Source organism: Anolis carolinensis, chromosome 2 (assembly GCF_035594765.1).
Source record: "Anolis carolinensis isolate JA03-04 chromosome 2, rAnoCar3.1.pri, whole genome shotgun sequence".
In the NCBI taxonomy this organism is placed as follows: Eukaryota; Metazoa; Chordata; class Lepidosauria; order Squamata; family Dactyloidae; genus Anolis; species Anolis carolinensis.
Genome location: NC_085842.1, coordinates 163,522,639 through 163,544,448, shown reverse-complemented (window position 1 = coordinate 163,544,448; position 21,810 = coordinate 163,522,639). Strand labels below are relative to the sequence as shown.

Sequence of the window (21,810 nt, the reverse complement as noted above, 5' to 3'; positions counted from 1 at the left end):
TTTTTAATGGCCAAATAAGCATCAAATGGGTGGAGCCCCTTGTAGCGCAATGGGTGAAACCCTTTTGCAGGCAGGACTGCTAACTGACAGGTCAGTGTTTCAAATCCAGGGAGGGCAGGTGAGCTCCCTCTGTCAGCTCCAGCTTCCCTTGTGGGGACATGAGAGAAGCCTCCCACAAGGATGGTAAAAAAAAAATCAAACATCCAGGCATCTCCTGGGCAATGTCCTTGCAGACAGCCAATTCTCTCACACCAGAAGTGACTAAGAGTTTCTCAAGTTGTTCCTGACATGAAAAAAAGCATTTCAAATCATGGTCTTCAGAATCATAGTACAACTTTTAAATGACTACACTATGCTGACTCTTTGCCTTTCTTTTACTCCCACTTAATCCATCTGCTCTTTTCTGATCCTGGACTTTCTCATGCTCTTGGCTCTTTTGGTTCCCCTTTTCTCCATAATAGCCTATGATTAATAACCACTTACTATCTCTGCAATATCCCCTGCTTATTGGAGAATATCTCTTGCTTTCCATCATTGCATCTTTCAAATATTACTTGAGAAAAGAACCAATATTCAGCATCAGAGAGATCCCAGGTTCAGTCCCTGGCATCTCCAGGGAGAACTGGGTTGTGTGTGTATGGTCTGGAGGCATTCTGTCTGATACAAGGGAAACTCTTTTGCCATCACTGTAGCTGTCCCAGGTAGACCACAATCTGAAGGCTGTGGTTTTCTTAACAGAACCTATGTGAACTTATGTTCACATAGGTTCTGTTAAGAAAACCCCAGCCTTCAGATTGTCTTGGATTGGAATAAAAAATGAATAGCCAGCAATCCTACATATTGGTTCCAAACTCCCAAAGCAATTCCATGGAGCAATCCATCAATGCCAGAAGGGTTTTGGTAGTCCCAGATGAATACGGTCTGTCCAACTTGTCTGGCAGTGCTGACTCAAAGCATGGTACAGACAGAGCAAACAGGAGGAAATAGAGACAAAGTCTGGGTGTTATTGATATAAGACTGTATTTTTACTAGGCTAATAAATGCGGTTTCTGCTCATTCCTTTAGGTGTGTGGAAATCTCATTTCACAATAGCACATTCCTGAAGTGCAAGATTGGCACAAGCCATACAACAACACTTAGTTTAAAATTTGACAGATTTTTCCTTGTCATTTTTAAATTAAACTAAAACAGCATGGAATGAAGAAGGAAAGCGCTCCCTATTAGAAGTTAGATCTCCCTCCTTCTTTCTTTATATATCTTTCATTCTGTCACTCACACACACCCATAATCATACACACACTTTCTCTATAAGCTTAGAGTTATTTCATCCATTAGATGCTCAAGTGGCTTGCACGTTGTCTCTTCTTGCTTCTGCATTAACTCTGTATTGCATGCTCCAGAGGTATTATTATGAAAAGAACATTGTTTCCTGGAGAAGTTCTTTTATAGCTCAAAATGTAAAATAAGATTCTTACTGGGTTTTTGGTCCAAGTCCTGAGTAGGAATCACAACACAGTCTGATCTATACAAATACAATAGAAGCTTGACTATTAAGATGTTGGGGAAATGCAGACAATACCTGAGAAGCCCGTATAGGAGGGGGAAAAGGGGAGAATTGTGTAAAGCTTCAGCCTTCTGAATGACTTCCATCAAGAGTGAGGAACCAATGGTTCTTGACATGTTGAATTTCCATCACCCACAGAGACCATTGCTAATAGGAGTCCCTGGTGGCAGAATGGGCTAAACCCTTGTGCTGGCAGGACTGCTGACTTGAAGGTTGGGTTGCTGATCTGAAGGTTGCCAGTTTGAATCTAACCCAGGGAGAGCATGGGCGAGCTCCCTCTATCAGCTCCAGCTCCATGCAGAGACATGAGAGACATGACAAGCTGGAAAGCGTCCAGAGGAGGGCAACTAAAATGATCAAGGGTCTGGAGAACAAGCCCTATGAGGAGCAGCTTAAAGAACTGGGCATGTTTAGCCTGCAGAAGAGAAGGCTGAGAGGAGACATGATAGCCATGTACAAATATGTGAGGGGAAGTCATAGGGAGGAGGGAGCAAGCTTGTTTTCTGCTGCCCTGCAGACCAGGAGGCGGAAGAATGGCTTCAAACCACAGGAAAGGAGATTCCACCTGAACATCAGGAAGAACTTTCTCACAGTGAGGGCTGTTCGGCAGCAGAACTCTCTCCCCCGGACTGTAGTGGAGGCTCCTTATTTGGAGGCTTTTAAGCAGAGGCTGGATGGCCATCTGTTGGGGGTGCTTTGAATGCGATTTCCTGCTTCTTGGCAGGGGGTTGGACTGGATGGCCCATGATGTCTCTTTCAACTCTACTATTCTATAATTCTATGATTCTAGATGCCTCACACAAGGTGGTAAAAACATCAAAACATCCGGACAACGTCCTTGCATACGACCCATTCTCTCACACCAGAAGCAACTTGCAGTTTCTCAAGTCGCTCCTGACACATACAAAAATGGCTAATAATCAGGGCAGGTAGGAATTGAGGTCAAATTGAGAACTACCTGTATCCCAACTCTGACTTACTACTGTCACATGCAGACACAATGTTGCCTCACTACTTTTCGCTCCTTCACTGTTTTGCGGGATTTTTTTGTGGTACTCTCAGAATGCCTTGGACCTTAATGCTATCCAATCAAAAGTGGTATCTACCTGTCAAACTAACCAATTAAACAACACAAAGCAACTCATGGAGGACTAGGCCACGGCAGTGCCTGCCTTTCACACATGAGCTCTCGCCCTATCCCCCTCTTCCGGGAAGACTTCACTGGCCCCCCGGGAATCCTGGGAGTTGCAGGTTTATAGCCTTCCCTGCCAAATTGCTGCCCGCCTCACCAAACTAAAACAACTACAGTGAAAAATGGGCTTGCGGCGGAGAGAAAGGCCACCTAACTACTAAAATAAGGTATAAATATTAAAATAAATATAGTGTCCCTACTTCACGGATTTTCACTTATTGCAGGTAGTCCTGGAACGTAACCCCCACGACAAGTGAGGGAACACTGTATATGCATGTGTGTGTGTTTATTATATGAATTATGGTAATATCATCTAATTTGCACTTGACATAGAGGATGTAGGAAGAAAGATTTTTATCTCTCGATTAGTTGAAAAAGATCAAGCAAACAAGAAGCCTGAATGAAAGGTAAAAATGAATATATAAAAGTGTTTTGAATTACTTGGTTTAGAGGGAGCTTTCTCTCTGCTGTTGATCAGGTACATTCAGGGATTATGCAGTTGTTGTTTTTCACATGCCTCAGGTGGGTATTTTTTTTCAGGCTTGCTCATCTCCTCTGCACCATTTTAATAACCATACTTCAAAGATATGATGATTGAATTGACAAAACTAAGTAAACTCTTTCAGAGCTAGGTATCAAATATCCTTGATCCAATCACAGATCCATATAAACAGCAAATGGGTCCTTTCATGTCACACATTTATCATGTTGCTATTCAATTTTAAGTGTCATGGTGACATGCAATGGCAATCTGGGATTTGTCATTTGGTCAGAGGCACTAGAAGGACATGTTGAGTATCTGAGGTCTATGAGGCTGTATAGTAGAGGTAGTTGTAGTTGAGAAGCTGCCTGTAATTAAAGGGTGACTGAAGGCCTGTGTTACATTGGTGGAGAACAGAAATCATAGTACATTAAGGGACATCTAGACTGACCCCCTTCTTCCGGGCAGAAAGGCACAATCCAAACTCTCCTGACATCCATTTCTTCCCCTATTGAGCTGGAGAGGACCCTCAAGACACATCCATATAGGTCACGCATGGGAAAACTTGGGCCCTCCAGGTGTTTTGGACTTCAACTATCAGCCTGCTGGCTGTTAGGAAGTATGGAAGCTGAAGTCCAAAACACCCGGAGGGCCAAAATTTGCTCATGCCTGAAATAGGTCATTACATTTTTTACAGCCCAACACAGATATTGGCTTAGAACAAACCAATTATCCCCCAAAAAGCAACAACAGCAACCACCTTGAATGTCTGTCTATATGACACGCAATTAACCACATAATTTCAACTTAGCACAGATTTATACTATAATTTTAATTTTCTTTGCAGATTCAATCATTTTATTTTATCATTACTGAGTCTAAACAGCTAGCTGGCTGCCCCCACAGTGCCTTGCTCATGGCAATCGGGCCAAAGTAGAAGTATTGGGGTTTTATTAAGCAGGTTATGTTCTCTTGGCTTTGCAATATTTGCTATGCTTGCTTTAGACATCTTTGCAGATTCAATCAGTTTATTTATTTTATATTTAAGCTAACTATAAACTGAGATTGCTAAGCCAGCTATTTGGGTCCTTCAGCCATCATTTGGCTTCAGCGCAGCTTTGCATGCTGGAAAATGTAGTTTAACAGCAAGGCCTTTTGCAATCTATACCACTGGTGGTCTGGCCTTCCTAAACTACAATTAAGATAGCTGTGATTGACCACTCCCAGCACCTCCCTTCTGGCAACGCTGGTAAAAATGTGGCCAAAAAATGAGATTTTAAAAATTCCCTTAGCTTTACCAAAATTGCTTAATGATTGCGAAAATTAAACTTATTTTGAGAGACATCCAAACGTTACAGAACATTTCCGAAAAAAAATGGGTAAGTGATTCAAATTCTAACCCCCACCTTTCTTGGATGCCTCAAAACGCACCTTCCTAAGTCCAAATTTGTATGTCCAGATCCAAATTCCGATTTATTCTGATTTTTTTTTTTGCACACCCCTAGTTTCAATGGGAAGAAGCTTAATGGCTGAACAGAACAAATTTAGCAATTTGTCAGGGAAGCTGCCCTATTGAACACCTGAATGATTTCCTACAGCCAAATATCCTATATGCAACAGGGTTTTTATCTTTATATTTTTAAAATATGTTTCAGAAAAGAAATAATCAGTTAAGCAGAAACCATCACGGACAATCTGCAAAGCTTGTGCATGTGTTTCCAGCTATGTCTTTTCAGGTTCTCGGCCACAAACACTCAAAGCAATGATATTATCTGTCCACTCCCCCCCCCCTCTTCCCTGTTCTTTCTTACCCAGGAGCAATTAGTAGCAATGAGACAATTTGTTTCCTTTGATGAAAAGATGTCAATGACCTCCCAAGACAATAGCAAGGAAAACATACCAATGCTGGAGTAAGTAACTTTGCCGTTGTCTTCTCTCTGACAAGTCCCCAGTGTGCTATTCTGGATGAATCCTAATTTCACCAGGAGCTAATGAGGGTGATAGCTCTCTCTTCATTATTATTATTCAGAATTATTAATGGCCATCACTTCCATAGTGTGGTCCAGTCTAAAGGGCGCAGTAGTACATGGACCATGACAAATCTACAGTTTACCATATTAATTATATCGTGAGTGTGGCATAACAGAGAAACGATGGCATGAGTACTATTAAGGGCCACTCAGCAAACTGGTCCTCAATGAAAGCTTCAGCAAAAGTGTCTGATCGTGGCAAACAGGATAATAACATTGCAGTGCTGTGTCAAGTGAACACAGAAAAGCTTCTTTTGATCATGGTTTGAAAGCACAATTCTGAATGTACAACATGGTCCTTGAGGCAAAACAATTTCCTGTAACACTAACTATGTTTTGTAGAAGTGGGACATTCTGGAAGTGACACTTTCATGAAAATATCCAGTTTCCACTTTTACAGGAGTATTAAAGGTGCACCTTTTCCATTTTGCCATACTGCTCCAAGGTTGAGGTGTGGTTCTCAATCAGGGAAGGGAATCGGGTGGCCCTCCAGATAGTGTTGCATCACAGCTCCCAGCACCTTAGCCAAAATACCCAATAGTGATGAATTCTGGGAGCTGCCATCCATCGAATCACATTTGGAGGGCCACATAGCATGCTAAAGAATCAATGGTCAAATTCAATGGGTACTCTGATTTTCAGCTAGGAGGGGACATTTGGCATCATCCTATCACATATATTGTAAATGGACCTTATATATAACTCAAGGGCAGGTCTTGGGACCAAAATTATGGATTTTGTTAGAACCTGTGGATAATGCAGGGGTCATTTCACAGAGAGGGGAAAACACTAGTGCCACTGCCACCGTTTCCCCACCCAAGCTGTTAAAAGGCCAGAAACAGTGCTGTGATGGACAGAATAGAGGGGGTGGTGCTCTTTTAGGCCATCCCGGGTCAGATGAAGTTCATGTCTTTAGTCACTCTTCTCAGAGAAGGGAATGGTTCTTTTCTGATAAAAAGTTAAGATACAGTACTTATATTGATCCATGGCTAAGTCAACTTTTTGACTAAAAGTTTTGGACTTATACATGACTATATAGGTTATGTAAAAGACAACTGTTAGAGAAAAAGAAGTGCTATCCTTGAATATAATTGAACACAAATGCCAAACTACAGTTCAAGGACCTCATCACAATAACATCAGGATTCACCATGCATCGTGTTGAATCTGTGGGGTCCCGACGGGGGACTTGGATAACCCACTGCCCCACACCCTGCATTGCCTGACTTACCTTTGGTTCCATCCCATGGGAAGAAGCATCCCGTATTGTGTCCCGTGGCAGCGTACACCACTTCCACTCCCTTTTTGCCATGGAGCCCCACCAGAAGTAGATGTATGTTGTGTCATGGGCTCCATAGCAAAAGGGAAAAGGAACTGGTGTACGACAAGCAAAGTAGCACATATGATGAGGTAGCAAGTACTAGGCTTGTGCATCTTGGCTGAACCTTGAGCCATTTCTGCTTTCTAGACTCTGGGGGGGGGGGGGGGAGTCTGTTTTCGTGCCCCTGACAAAACAGGTGAGCAACCCAGACCCAAAGTGTAGGATAGTGGCAGCTGGAGACAGCAGCAGCATGGCAAAGGAAGATCAACAATTCCTCTATGGGATTCTCCCAAGGATTCAGAAACCAAACTGAAAGTATGAGGGAGAGGAGATAGTTTTGCAGAAATCCTGGAGAGTTGTTTTTTTTTTTGTTCAGGTGTAGAACTCCCTCATAATTGGTGGAACTCTTTAAAAAAATGCCAAAAATGAGAGTTAGGCAAAGGAAGAGAGGATGAGGTATTTGTTTGAAATCATCAAGGACCGGTCCTGGCAGCGTGACTGTAGTGTGTGCTTATGAATGTCTATATGGGAGTTAATGAGATAAAGAATTGCAGGAGGTTAAGAAGCTGAATTATAAGAGAGAAATGAAATGAAATTAAGTTAAAGATTTAGGTGAAGAGGGTGAGAAATATAATATTCAAAAGTTCTTGTAGTTGTTCCTCTCTTCTTCAAACTCTGATTTGGGATTAATGCTATTCGATATCTTTATCAGTGTGTTGGATGATTGAATAGAGTGACTGCTTATCAAATTTACATATGACACCAAATTAGGTGTAGTAACTAATAACCCAGAGGACTGGATCAGAAGCCAAACTGATCATAAAATGAAATGAAATGCAAAGATCCATTATTATTTTATTATGACACACAAACAAGATAGATATGCTGGATTTTGTATCACAAAATCACAAGTCGAACACTTCCCAAGTGTCTAGGACTTTGTGATGTATTTTCGGATGATGCGTGCAGATCCCAGTAGGGTGGCCTTTTGCAGTTGGCAGATCGTAATTTTGTCAATGTCTATTGTTTCCAAATGCCGGCTGAGATCTTTTGGCACGGCACCCAGTGTGTCCATCACCACCGGGACCACCTGTACTGGTTTCTGCCAGAGTCTTTGAAGTTCAATCTTGGGGTCCTGATAAGCAGCTGAGTTTTTCCTGTTGTTTTTCATCAATGTGACTGTCACCTGGGATGGCAACATCAATGATCCAAACCTTTTTTCTTTCCACAACTGTGATGTCTGGTGTGTTGTGTTCCAGAATTTTGTCAGTCTGGATTCAGAAGTCCCACAGTATCTTTGTGTGCTCATTCTCCAATACTTTTGCAGGTTTGTGATCCCACCAGTTCTTTACTGGTGGTACTTGAGGCATAAGTTCAAATGAATCATTTGGGCCACATAGTTGTGTCTCTGTTTGTAGTCTGTGCGATTTTCTTACAGCAGATGAGGATATGATCAATAGTTTCGTCAGCTTTCTTGCACAGTCTGCATTTTGGGTCATCAGCTGATTTTTCGATCTTGGCCTTAATTGCATTTGTTCTGATGGCTTGCTCCTGGGCTGCAAGGATCAGGCCTTCTGTCTCCTTCTTCAGGGTCCCATTCGTGAGCCATAGCCAGGTCTTCTTATCAGCTTTTCCTTCAATTTTGTCAAGGAACTTTCCATGCGATGTTTTGTTGTGCCAGCTGTCAGCTCTAGTTTGTAGTGCGGTTTTCTTGTACTGACTCTTTGTCTGCTGTGCTTTGAGGAGTTTCTGATTTTTGACTTCAATCAAAGATTTATTATTATTATTATTATTATTATTATTATTATTATTATTATTATTATTGTTATTATTATTACCCTACTTTATTTCTCCTGAAGGGGACTCAAAGCAAATATACAAATATGCAACCATTAAAACAGAATTAAATATAAACAGTATTAAAAATTCACAGTTAAAAACCATTAAAACATATCCAAAGATCTAGGATTGGTGACACCTGGCTTGGTAGTAATAAATCTTCCTAGTTGACAATAAGCTGAACATGAGCCATGCATGCTGTGGCAGCTGCAAAATGTAGTGCAATTCTAGGTTGCATTAATAGGAGCTTAGTTTCTACACTGATACCACTTTGTTCATACCTGGCATACCATGTTCAGTTCTGGGCAGCACAGCTCAGGAAAGATATTAAGAATCTATAACATGTCCAAAGAAGGGCAACCAAAAAGATCCAAAGTCTGGAAAGCAAACTCTATGACAGCAGTTCTCAACCTGTGTTTCCCCAGATGTTTTGGCCTTCACCTCCAAGAAATCCTAACAGCTGGTAAACTGACTGGGATTTTTGGGAGTTGTAGGACGAAACACCTGGGGACCTACAGGTTGAAAACCACTGCTCTATGAGAAGATACTTAGGAAGCCATGTTTGTTTAGCTTGGCAAAGGTAGCCATATTTAACTATTTCAAAGGATGTTGTATTGAAAATGAAGCAAACTTGTTTTTCACTGCTCTAGAGACATAGGACCTCATCACATTGAAGTCCATAAGCTTGAGGGGGAGCTGTGGGGCGGCAAGCACTTTATGCCCTTACTACCAGTGGTCATGGGATCCCTTCCCATAATGTTTCCCCTCTGTCCTCAGCTTCCTTTTACCTCCTCCCCAGCTTCTTCTTTGAGGAGTCGGGTGTACACTGAGTCCAATGGAGCATGTTGGAAGTAGCCCTAACTCATTTAATGAACTCCAGGGGAATCCGTGCCAGCAGCGTACTGGCAGTGCAGAGAAGCACAGAAAAGACTCAGTATGATCAGGTCCTACGATACAGAAAAGGAAAAGAAGTTTCAGCCTAAGATTATGAAGACTTTCCTGACAGCAAGAGTTTTTTGACATAGGTTAGGCTGCTCTGGAGTATGGCAGAATATCCTTTTCTGGAGGTTTTTAAGAAGGCTGGATTGCCATCTGTCCGGAGTGTATTTGATAGTACATTGATTGTGCATTCCTGCAAGACAGGGGGCTGCACCTGATGATGCTTGTGGTCTCTTCCAACCCTAGGAGTCTATGATTTTGGGTTTGGAAAATCCCCAGAGATATTTTTTTAGCGATAAGACACTACAAAATATCATGTGTGAAGCTTTCTTTAGAGAAAATCCACATGCAGTCATGCATGTTCACATGACAAATCCTGCATCCACTGGAATGTTTACTATTTTTAATGCTGGCATAGAGGCGTACAGGTTACATTTGACTTATTTTGGATTTTATATTTAGAGGGACTTCTGTATATAGCAGTTTAAGTAGGCATTATGTGTCGACAGCAAAATCATATCAACTGGCTTCGAAATTTAGTAAACTTTGAAAAAACCGGAACAGCAAGGAGTTAATTGTTTGAGGTTCACTGTAAACAAACAAGGAGTACCACTTGCTTTTGTCAAGAAACATGTGCTATTTGATTTAATCTCCCCGACCTTCTTGATGTTGCAGAATATGGCACCATTGTGCAAGAATGTTATTGATGTGAAACATCAAAAAAGAATATAGTGTTCTTGCCAAAGTGAGTGAAACAGGGATTTTAAAAAATGAGGTGATGACTTCTGCCCCTGCCCCAGGGCATACTTTTTTCTTCTTTATGTTGCTGTGGAAATCTGGTCTTCAACTGGAGCAAATGCAAGCATTTGACCTTGTATGTGCTGCAAAATGTTCATAAATAAGCCATGTATTGTGAATCCATTTCATTAGAAAGCCAAGAAGATTGATCCAGAACGATTGTGTTATGTAAGGGCTGCTCGTATTCCAGCTGGCAAAAAAGTGATGGGGAGCAGGGACACTAAAATCGCCTTGGCCTCCAAGCCCTAAATGGAATCGGTGAACATTTGTCTGCTTCTACTGAGTGCTTTAGTTTGAAATTAGGGGTGTTGTGAGAAATGTATTCCCTGAAGGGAAAGTCTTGGAGTTCTGTTGTGGTATTTGTTTCTGGACTGGTGCTGGTCCCCAATCACTGGAGAGTTTCAAGGAAGAGTTTTTTTCCCATTGTGTCCAATGGGGGAAAAATGTGGAGCTAGGCAGGGGAGAAAAAATATAATTGCTTGTCTCCTATAACAGATAGCCAGAGAAGCACTGGTCTATAATAATCTACTTCTGTATCATCTATGCACACTAACTTCTTAACACCAGATGACACTGAAAACATTATAATCTCTGTCTTGGAAAAAGACCCAAGTAAAGCCTCCAGCAAGAAGAGGGAGTACTATGTGACTCTTAAATGTGCATTGGATACATTTGATGGACTCTCAAAATGTCCTGTGCTGTGCTATGCTATAGTACAAAGGTCTATTAAAAACTCATTGATTCAAATAATGACTTCTGGATTTCTCTTGCACTAGTTCATTCAACAAATGTGGAGAACTTTGGTCCTCCAGATCTTTTAAGACAACATCTCCTACAATCCCGCAGTAACACCCTGCTGAGTGAGGCTAGTGGGAGTTGTCACTTTGATTATGGAGGAGGCACTGACAAGTAGGATCTCATCAATTGGCCCTTACAAAGTGGGCAGTGGGGAAAATTGTTGGGCAGCATCATGCTGTATTCTCTACAGTTGGAGGCTGTGTATACCTTCCCTTTTTTGTGTGAGAGGAGCAACTTGAGAAACTGTAAGTTGCTTCTGGTGTGAGAGAATTGGCCGTCTACAAAGATGTTGTCCAGGGGATGCCTGGATGTTTTGATGTTTTTACCATCCTTGTGGGAGGCTTCTCTCATGTCCCCGTATGGAGCTGGAGCTGATAGAGGGAGCTTATCCATGCACTCAGTTGGATTCCCATGACGTTTCCCCACTGTCTGCTGCTTCCTCTTCATTTCTTCTGGCTTTCTTGTATGAGGAGTCAGGTGTACATCTGACTTCCCTGGGCTTTGTTTCTTTGTGCTGCAGCAATGTTGCTGTCATGGAGCCCAACAGAACCCCACCAGAAGAAGTCCTGCATCATATGATGGGCTGTGGGGGACTCCATACTGGCAGCGTGGAGTCCCTCAGAATCAGAGAAGCAGGGAGAAGAAGATGCTTCTCTGACTTCATCTAATCAAGTGGTTAATCATCCAACTGATGAGATTCACTTCGGATCAATGAAAACCTTATGGCATAGATAAGTAGATCACAATAGAAACTGGATAATAGCTACCTCTGTTGAGGCTCATTGCATGATGCTGCTACTTTTCTGTTGTCCCATGGGAGACAGTTGTACACATTTTTTTGCTCCTTTCTGTTATTATTATTCTTTCTCACTTTTCATTTCCTATGCAAAAATTCAATTGTGCCATTACACTGATTTTGGATGGAGAGTGGGCATGTGCTTTGAGCAAGAGAGCCCACCCTTTTCTAAAGTCTCTGTTGCTAAAGCAGTCAAATGTCATGTTGTGCAAATGCCTTGTTTTCTCTTTCACACACACAAACTGTCTTTCTCTATCTCACACTCAGATACATGCTGCTATAGGATTGTGATGCATAGGATCATAGAAGAGAAACACAAGAGAGATTTCTTTAGCTTTGAATTTCCGCCTGACCCCTTTTATGTAAGGATAATGCTTGAGCTTCTTTCCATAAAGCCATCATCAGATTGATTAAATTCCATTCAGTCAGACACTTCAGATGTGGTAACCCACTGTGTTCATCACATTAGGTTGAGTTCAAATGTAGGTTAGGGCATTCTTTACGTATCTAAAGGATTGGGAACAGTTTTCTTTTCATACATTTCAAGAGCTGCTTGGGAAGTGGATTTTTGGTAATTATCCCAATGTAGATGGGCAAAATGGCCAATTCTGTAATGTGATGGCATTCGTTGTTCTCAGGTTTAGAATGAAATGTTTCCCCAATTTGTGGGAGAGGAAATTGTGGGAGAGGCCAAAAATACCCTTGTTGGGGAAAGTTCCACAATTACTTTTTGCTCAACGAGCTTTTACTTTGCCAAAACAATGTATTTTTAAAAATAGCCTTCCCTGGTCCTTCCCTTCCCTTCCTTCTGTGATATGACTGCACCTTGTGTTGAATGGAAAAGCAGGGAAAGGGGGAGATAAGGATGCCAATCAGAGCTTTCCCTCCCTCCCTCCTTCCTTGCTTCCTTCCCAGTGGGACAGCAAAGGGAGGGGGGGGGGGGGAGAGAGAGAGAGAGAGAGAGAGAGAGAGAGAGAGAGAGAGAGAGAGAGAGAGAAGGATGTTTGCACTGCTGCTTTCCCTCCCTTTCCTCCTTCCTCACAGACAGAGAGAGAGAGAGAGAGAGAGAGAGAGAGAGAGAGAGAGAGAGAGAGAGAAGGATGGCAGCTGAGGGAGAGGCTAGACCAGTGGTTCTCAACCTATGGGTACCCAGATGTTTTGGCCTACAACTCCCAGAAATCCCAGCCAGTTTACCAGCTGTTAGGATTTCTGGGAGTTGAAGACCAAAACATCTGGGGACCCACAGGTTGAGAACCACTGAGCTAGACTGAAAGCTCAGGGAATTGAGGGCATGTAAGAGCTGACATTTCAAAGAGAGGAGGGTTTTTTTTGCCCCCCAAAGAATGGGGGAGGAATGGTGGTTGGTGCCTAGAGATTACAGTGTGATGACAAATCATTTGAAGAATCTTGAGTACAACTGAGTCACACTGGCAGATTTAACAGTGTGATGAAGGTGGGAAAATCCTCCATTTCATTTTGAAACAGAGTATGACTCTTTTTTTCATGTCAGGAATGACGAGAAACTGCAAGTCGCTTCCGGTATGAGAGAATTGGCCATCTGCAAGGACGTTGCCCAGGGGCGCCCAGATGTTTTGATGTTTTACCATCCTTGTGGAAAGCTTCTTTCATGTCCCTGCATGGGGAGTTGGAACTGATAGAGGGAGCTCATCCACGCTCTCCCCAGGTTGGATTCGAACCAGCAACCTTCAGGTCAGCAACCCCACTTTCAAGTCCTCAGTCCTGCCGGCACAAGGGTTTATCCCACTGTGCCACCAGGGGCTCCTTTGGAGTATGACTGAGCACTACTATAAACATATTCTATCAAATCCTTCCCTGCTTCAATGGGATGAAGTTGCATGTCTGCAAAATGTGGGAAGGAAGGAAAGCAGTGGGGGAAACTCCTCCAAGGAGAGGCCATAACTAGCATTTGATTGGCACTGTGCTCAGGTGAGAGGTAAATTATTTGTGCTCTCCCCTCCCTCCCCCCCCCCCCCCCCCCGATACTTCAGAACAAGAAACAATGAAAAGAGGCAGAGATAATGTAGAAAAAGCTAGTAGATAGTCTGTGTGCAATAAGGTTTTGGCACTAATAGGTGGCCAACAATAGTTCCAAAGGTGCACAAGGAAAGATAGCAATCTTAATTGCATAGCATTTTTGCAGCCAACGTAACTGCAGCAGGAGAGAGAAATTTGGGCAATAAGACTATTAGTGTCCATATAGCTAAACTATATACGAGGGCTATCCAGAAAGTGCATTACATTTTGGAATTAAAAATGAACAAATATAGAAGAAAACATTTACCATATGCAGTTGAAAGCCACACCCAAATACCACATCTCACGTAGTCGCCATTCAAATCTAGGCACTTACCATAGTGATAAAGGAGGTTTGCAACTCCTTCCCCACTAAATTCTGCCGCTTGTCCTCAACCAGCCGGTCAGCCCTTCCTGCAACTGCGCAGCATCACCAAAACGCTGCATTGCCAGCCACACCCCCAATGTTGGAAACAAGTGGTTGAGGACAAGTGGCAGAATTTAGTGGGGAAGGAGTTGCAAAGCTCCTTCATCGCTATGGTAAGTGCCTAAATTTGAATGGCAACTACGTGAGATGTGGTATTTGGGTGTGGCTTTCAACTGCATATGGTAAATGTTTTATCCTATACTTTGTTCATTTTTAATTCCAAAATGTAATGTACTTTCTGGATAACCCTCATAGATAGATAGATAGATAGATAGATAGATAGATAGATAGATAGATAGATAGATAGATAGATAGATAGAGAGAGAGCTACAATTGTGTTTGCTGTAAAATGCTATGCAATACACACATATACACAGATGCTTAATTTTTATCCTGTCTTTCTCCCAGTATAGGAATTCAAGACAGCAAACAACAAATAAGACACAATACAAATCAAAGTAATGCTTTAAAATATGAGTATAAAATTTTAAAAAATAATTAACCTCTTTATGTTATTAAATTACATTTAAAAATTATATAAGCACCGCAAAGCCCCACTCCTATGATCCCTAGCAGCCCACCTCTCATCATTCCATAAATGTCTCATAGCAGAGGTACATTTACATCTGCCTCTGAGGCCCCTTCTACCCTGCCATTGATGAGGAGATCAAAGATTTGGGGGTCTCACTGGAAATGGAGACCCGCACTAGACCCAAAAGAAGGGTTGCGCAACATCTGGGTTGCTTACGTGAAGCAAACAAAATTTCCCTATTCCCAATAAAAGACTAACCACGTTTGAAGCAGAGGTCACTGAGTTTATTCTGGTCCAGCTGGAGCAGGATGACAGCAGCAATAAGTTGCAAGAAGAACAGGCATGCCATTACATAGAAAAATACACATTTTATACTTTTGCAGTTTGAATTTCCTGCTCCCGCTCACCCAGCTGGCTCTTTGTTGATTGGCCAAGGGAGTACCTAACGTCAGGAGCCAGGAGGAGCAGTCTGGGGGCTCGCACATCTCAGTCAATGGGAGCGCGAGCCCCGTCTGTGACGTCTCTCCCTGGCTGGCCAATGGGGGAGATGAAGGTGCGGCAACAGGAGAAACAAAGGCAATCATATGTTAATGACAGGATTGATGGGCGACCCTATTTCGGGTCCATTGTCAAACGGCCCAGTGAGTGCCCCAGGGCCCTGTTAACCGGGCCTACAGCCAAGCACCGAAAATCAGTTGACCAAACAGCTACCATTCCCCTCTGTCTTCAATTAACTGTTTCTTTTGTTCTTGAGGGGTTGTGCCATTCCATGCAATCCGAATGGATGAAACCATACAAAATTACGAAAGAAAAAGATGAAACCCTACTCTACTAAATATAGCCTTGGCTGTCCATCCGCACTATTTAAAAAGTAACCATGTAACCTTCCCACTTTATAAGGTTAAAAAGGCTTCTTCCTACCCCCAGATCCTGAACCATAATTCTAGAAACTCAATAGCAAACCTTCAGTCTGGACCATGCTGGTTCAGTTCTGGTTTCTAGAATGCAGATCATCAGCCTGCCAAACATACTAAACAAGCTGCCTCCAGAAATGGTGCTTGAGTAAGCCAGCCATGACGCAGACAAGGATAACATATAGTTCTGTCACAGCGGTAACCTGAAGTCAGGGCTGCCATTTCCTTTTCTCCCCACTGATTTATTATACAGCTGTTCTTAAATTGAATTGGACTGGAGTTTGGCATATGAATTGTCAGCCAGATGTCATTTTTTTGCTAAAAAAATTACCTCTTTCTGTAGGTTAAGCCATTTGTTAGTTCTAATGTGGCAAAACAAACAGGGACTTGCCATGAGGAAGGGTTCAGCACAGATTTCGTTTTTGTCGTGTTATCGCCAGACTCTGGAGAAGGAAAGGGGCATTTTTTAAACCAAGACAAAAACATTTGGAAATCTTTGCAAGCCAATTTCCTGTATTTCATCTATATTACCGGCATAAACTCAGCTGTCTAAGACCTCTTCCACACAGCTGTATAAAATCCCCATTTGAACTACATTATATGGCAGAGTCGACTCAGATAATCCAGTTCAAAATGGATAGTGTGGATTTTTTTTTCCGTGTCAAAAGCGACTTGAGAAACTGCAAACTGCTTTTGGTGTGAGAGAATTGGCTGTCTGCAAGGACGTTGCCCAGGGGATGTTTTACCATCCTGTGGGAGGCTTCTCTCATATACTTGCATGGGAAGCTGGAGCTGAGAAATGGGAGCTCACCCCATTCCCTGGATTCAAATCACCAACCTTTCAATCAGCAGTCCTGACGGCACAAGGGTTGTGTGGAAGGGTACTAAGAAGCAAATTGAACAGGAATTATACATTTTTACCTGAATCTTCTGTGCCCATTATCATATTTCTGGGGATGCTAGAATTTCTCCATCCTACCCCCCATACCAGATTTACTCTAATCTAATGCTCAGCTATTTTGGCTAAATTACATAGTCAAAAGTGAGATGTGCATTAGATTCGATCGTTAGAAATGCACACGTAAGCCCACCTGCACCTCTCAATCAGAACTTGCAAGTCTCTGCCTTTTTTTGTGATACACACCTTCAGAATTGAGGTGTGCTATATTCAAGTCAATACAGTCTCTCTCTGTATGTGTAGCTATCATCTGTCTAGATCAGTGGTTTTCAACCTGGAGTTCCCCAGATGATTTTGACCTTCAACTCCCAGAAATCCTAACAGCTGGTAAACTGGCTGGGATTTCTGGGAGTTGTAGGTCAAAAACATCTGGGGACACCAGGTTGAAAACCGCTGGTCTATATCAACTGTCCCCTACATGATGATAATAAATTTTTATCTAGTAAACTCCCAGACCACTTGTAGATAACCTGTATTTGAATGTAATGCATGCAGTGATTTCAGCAACAAATACATTGTTCTGTTGTTGCCTGTTTGTTTCATTTTGGGTCAGGCTTTAAAAAATATATATTAATATGAAATACATATCATTGGACTACAACTTCAGTTATCACTTACTATTGGTAGTGAAATAATTGAATGAAAATCAGGCACCAGTAATTCTCAATTTTTGATTCTTCAAATGTTTTGGATCTCAGGTCCCAGAACCCCTAACTATTGGTCATTCTGGTTGGAGTTTCTGAGAACTGAATTCCAAAACATTTGAAGGACCAAAGGGTAAGAATCATTGAATCAAAGGAGTGTGAAGTAATATTGGTTTAAAAAAGTTATTCCAAAGATCTTCCTGCAGCACAATGCTTACTTAAGTGTTTTGGAAACCCCCTATCATGTGTCTTTAGGGCAAATACATAAAATACCAACTCCTAAATGATAAGAGGATATCTTAAATTGCAAACTTTGTCACTGAATTAACTACTGTTGGTTAAGGCTGATAGACACTGATGGAATCTGTGGGTCAAATGTGTTTAGAGCAATGTGTTTCCCCACTCCTGAGCAAGATGATAGCAAATCATACCTCCCCCACCCTTGATTTCTATAAATGGAAACTGAAACCAGTATCAGAACAAAAGAGGAGTGTGACTACATGTTTTAGAAGTACTGGTTTTGTAGACTAAAATCTATTCAATGCATTTTCTCACCATACACAGCAATAAACATTCACATCCAGATAATTACTGTAATCTTCAATGGTGTTGGTGTATAAGCCCTCAGTTGTTAACCCACGGTACATTTCCAAGAAATAAAGTGAATACAATAATAACATGGCACAAACATGATACAGTAGAGTCTCACTTATCCAACACTCGCTTATCCAACGTTCTGGATTATCCAACACATTTTTGTAGTCAATGTTTTCAATACAGCGTGATATTTTGGTGCTAAATTCGTAAATACAGTAATTACAACATAGCATTACTGCGTACTGAACTACTTTTTCTGTCAAATTTGTTGTATAACATGATGTTTTGGTGCTTAATTTGTAAAATCATAACCTAATTTGATGTTTAATAGGCTTTTCCTTAATGCTTCCTTATTATCCAACATATTCGCTTATCCAACATTCTGCCGGCCCATTTATGTTGGATAAGTGAGACTCTACTGTACTGATTCCTGGCACATTGAGGGGAAATATTCAAGTTTACTATATCAGATAGTCGGAGAAGAACTGAACTACAGAATTCAGCAGGTATTTTGCATTACTTTTGGCAATGTAGGAATTCAGCATAATACACTATCTGTATAACACCTGTTTTAGAAAAGACTTCCAACCAAACCAATTAAACTAGACAATGGGTTAAATTGTGACTCTTTGGTGTTCTCAGGTGTGAAGATCTATAATATAACAGAGAGGTTGATTAGAGTCCCTGTTACATGGTCAAGCATCCCCTCTCATAGAATGAAATCAAAACCAACCTGGCTTTCCATGGAGCTGTGGTGGATGAAAAAAGCGAGAAGTGATTAGAGAAGCATTGGCAGAAAAACTCAGGGTGCATTTCATCCAACACAAGCTGAAGCTTATCTGAGGGGTAGCAAAAGAAATTTCTTTTCGAGCTTCTATCGTGCCTGCAGGCCAGCAGAGCTGATTCAGGAGGCTAGTGATCTTTCACATGCAAGCCCAAGAAAGAAAAATCCAGATCATCAACAACTCACTGTAAAACACCTTGACCAGTACTTTGTAGATAAAATAACTTGGATCTGTTCTGACTTTGATGCTATTATTAATACAGATATATGATGGATTTAACTCTGGCTTCTGTTTGTCCAGTGACCATGGATGCTTTTTAATTTATTCAATCAGAGGACATAGACAGGATTCTTCGAAATATGAGTGCCATTACATGCATTCTAAGTCCTTACCCTTGCTGGCTGATTAAAAAAAACTAGAGGGAGGCTGGCTAAGTAGATTGATACCTTGAAAAAAAAAGGCATACAGTATAGTTCCAGTTGCCTGAAGGAGGTTGTTACAAAACTATTATGAAAAAAGCCCTGTACCTTGGATCTTGGATTACTGCAATGCACTCTACTTAAGGCTGCCTTTGAAGAGTGTTTGGAAACTTTGCCTGCTCCAAAGAGCAGCAACCAGATTGCAAATTGGGGTTGATACAGAGATCATACAACTCCCTTGTTACAACAGCTCCACTGACTGCCAGTTTGTTTCAGACATAATTCAAAGTGCTGGTTATTACCTGAAAGCCTGACAGATCTCATGTCCAGGTTATTTGAAGGACCTTACCCCCACCAAGAAATTAGACTGGTACCCAGCCTACTCCCTTATTGCAGACAAGGAAAGACCTTTCTATGGTTGTTTGATGAGTGACCTATTAAGGGACCATCCTACTTAGGACCTCATCACATTAACAATTTTAAGCATTCTAGGACGCTTGCAGAACACTGGAAGCACATAGCCTGCCAGGGCTGCTTCTAATGTGACTCCATGCTTTCAGCATCCTGCAAGCATCCTACGATGCTGAAAAGAGAATACAGGAGGCTTCCCGTTTTCTCATTGAGAAAAATGGGGTGAGCATGGAGGTAAGGTTGGTAGTGACACTTCCCATTGTGGGTAAAGGGTGATGCCGGAAATGCCGGGTGCAGGGCAACAATTTTTCCTCACTGACCACCAAATTTGCCATGCTGTCTGGTGAATTCCCTTGCTATTGCTCACTATTTGGACCGCAATGTGATGAGGTCCATAATGTGCTGGATACTGCTCATTGTGCCGATGTATGTTTTTAATTATCTATATTTTAATGTTTCTATTGTTTAATTGCGTTTTAGCTTTTGTATCTTGTGGATTTTTAACAATGTCTTTTTTCATTATTAAAAGCTGCTTTCTGTTCCAATCTGCTGAAAAGGCAGGATGGGATAAATTTAAGGTATTACATTTAGGCAGGAAAAATAAAATGCATGAACATAGAATTGAGAATATTTGACTTGAAAGCAGTGCATGAGAAAAAAAAATCTATATCAGGATTTCTTTTAAAAAATTCCACTTGCAACTCCTTTCCAACTGAGAATTTTTTACTTGACCACAGGTATATAGGTATAAAAATCAAACATTTGCTGAAAATAAATCAGCATTTGCTAGGCTTGCTGAACAGGTTGATTTTCTCTTTTGTGGAGTCCACATTGTTGCTAACAGATTTGTGTAAATGTGTGGCAATCAGAAAACCTTTACTGTTGTCAAAACTTTTACAACCCCAATATTGAGCCAAGGGAACCACATTTGGGGTCAGGACTTTGGTCTAATGAAGATGGGCTCTTATTACATTTGTAGGTAGGACATCCCAGAGGATCCCACTCAAACAACTGCAAATCAAGCTTGCTAACTGCACCTTTCATGCTTGGTTAATAGACATTGGGTCTTTCTCTCACCTTAAACATTCAACAGGGATATATATTCCACTTGTGTTTACCACCATCAGATCTTCTGAAAATGCCAGCAACAGATACAGGCAAAATGTCAGGAGAAAATGCAGCTAGAATAAGGCCATACAGCCCAGAAACCACGCAACACTGCAGTGATTCCAGCCATGAAAACCTTCAACAATAAATCCCAGATAAATCTGTGAGGACTGGGAAGAGATTTGTCTATCACAGACTGAGGAATACCTTCCCAGGCCAATACCTGGAAATTGGGAGGAGTGGGGGTTGTCTTGGTTTTTTGGGGCTCAAGGAGAAACCCAAGACAGCTGTGTGGATAGGCACCAGAAGTCACGTGGTGCGATCTCTGGTCCCCATCCCACAGAGCGCCTGCAGCTGGAAATACCTGGGTCTTTCCGGCTGTCAAATTACTTCGGCACAAAGCAGTGTTTTCTTGCTTTGTCCCGAATGAATTCATTTTTATCCGAGGCGTCATTTGGACACCCCAGGAAAAAGTGTGAGAGAGCACACATTTTAGGTACTGTCTGGATGTGCCCTAAGATGTCTTCAGGCCAGCCTCTTGACATCTCTATAGAATATTTATTGCATCTTGGCCAATTTCCTAACTGCTCCTTCATTTGCAGTTTCTAAATCTTAAGTGAACCCTTTTCTTTATTTTCCAAAGTTTCTGGGATTTTAGTCTGATGTTGTTTTGTAGTCTTGTACATCCTGATTACATGTATGTCAATTTGCTTTGTATTATATTGTGCTGAAGTGTTGAGAGCTTTTTTTTTTTTTGTAAAGATTATTTATCTGGGGTTTTTTTCTCAATTGTATTGTACAGCTTTGTGATTTGTCATTCCCCCTTCCTTTTGTGTGTGTGTGTGTGTGTGTGTGTGTGTGTGTGTGTGTACACACATATATTTTAGCTTGTCAGTCTTTGACAGGATCCATTGGTTTTTTTTTCAACTTTTGTTATAAAGTGCCATGTACGTTTGATCTATATATATAAAAGGGTAATGAAATTTCGTCCTAGGACAAAACAACAAAACTACACATCCCAGAAACACTAAACTTGGCAGCACAACCCCTCATCCATGCCTCTACGTTCATACAACAAAAAGAAAAGAAACATAAAGTCCTAATTAGAGGGAGAGGAATAATTGTTTTGATCCAATTGCTGCCAGTTAGAAGACTAAGCTCCATCCACTTGGTCTCCTGTCAGTTAGAAGGCTAAGTTCCGCCCACTTGGTCTCCTAGCAACCC

At 41.5% G+C, this 21,810-nt stretch overlaps 1 protein-coding gene across 2 annotated transcripts in view; it reads right to left on the bottom strand.

Annotated features, from left to right (window-relative positions):
- Positions 1-7,426: 7,426 nt before the first annotated feature.
- The window catches only part of pctp (phosphatidylcholine transfer protein), a 94,853-nt gene continuing 80,469 nt past the window's right edge, over positions 7,427-21,810 (bottom strand). For both annotated transcript variants that reach the window (XR_010003034.1, XR_010003035.1), the window contains one exon: positions 7,427-8,348. The gene's annotated coding sequence lies outside the window, so the exon portion shown is untranslated. The remainder of the gene's footprint in view (positions 8,349-21,810) is intronic.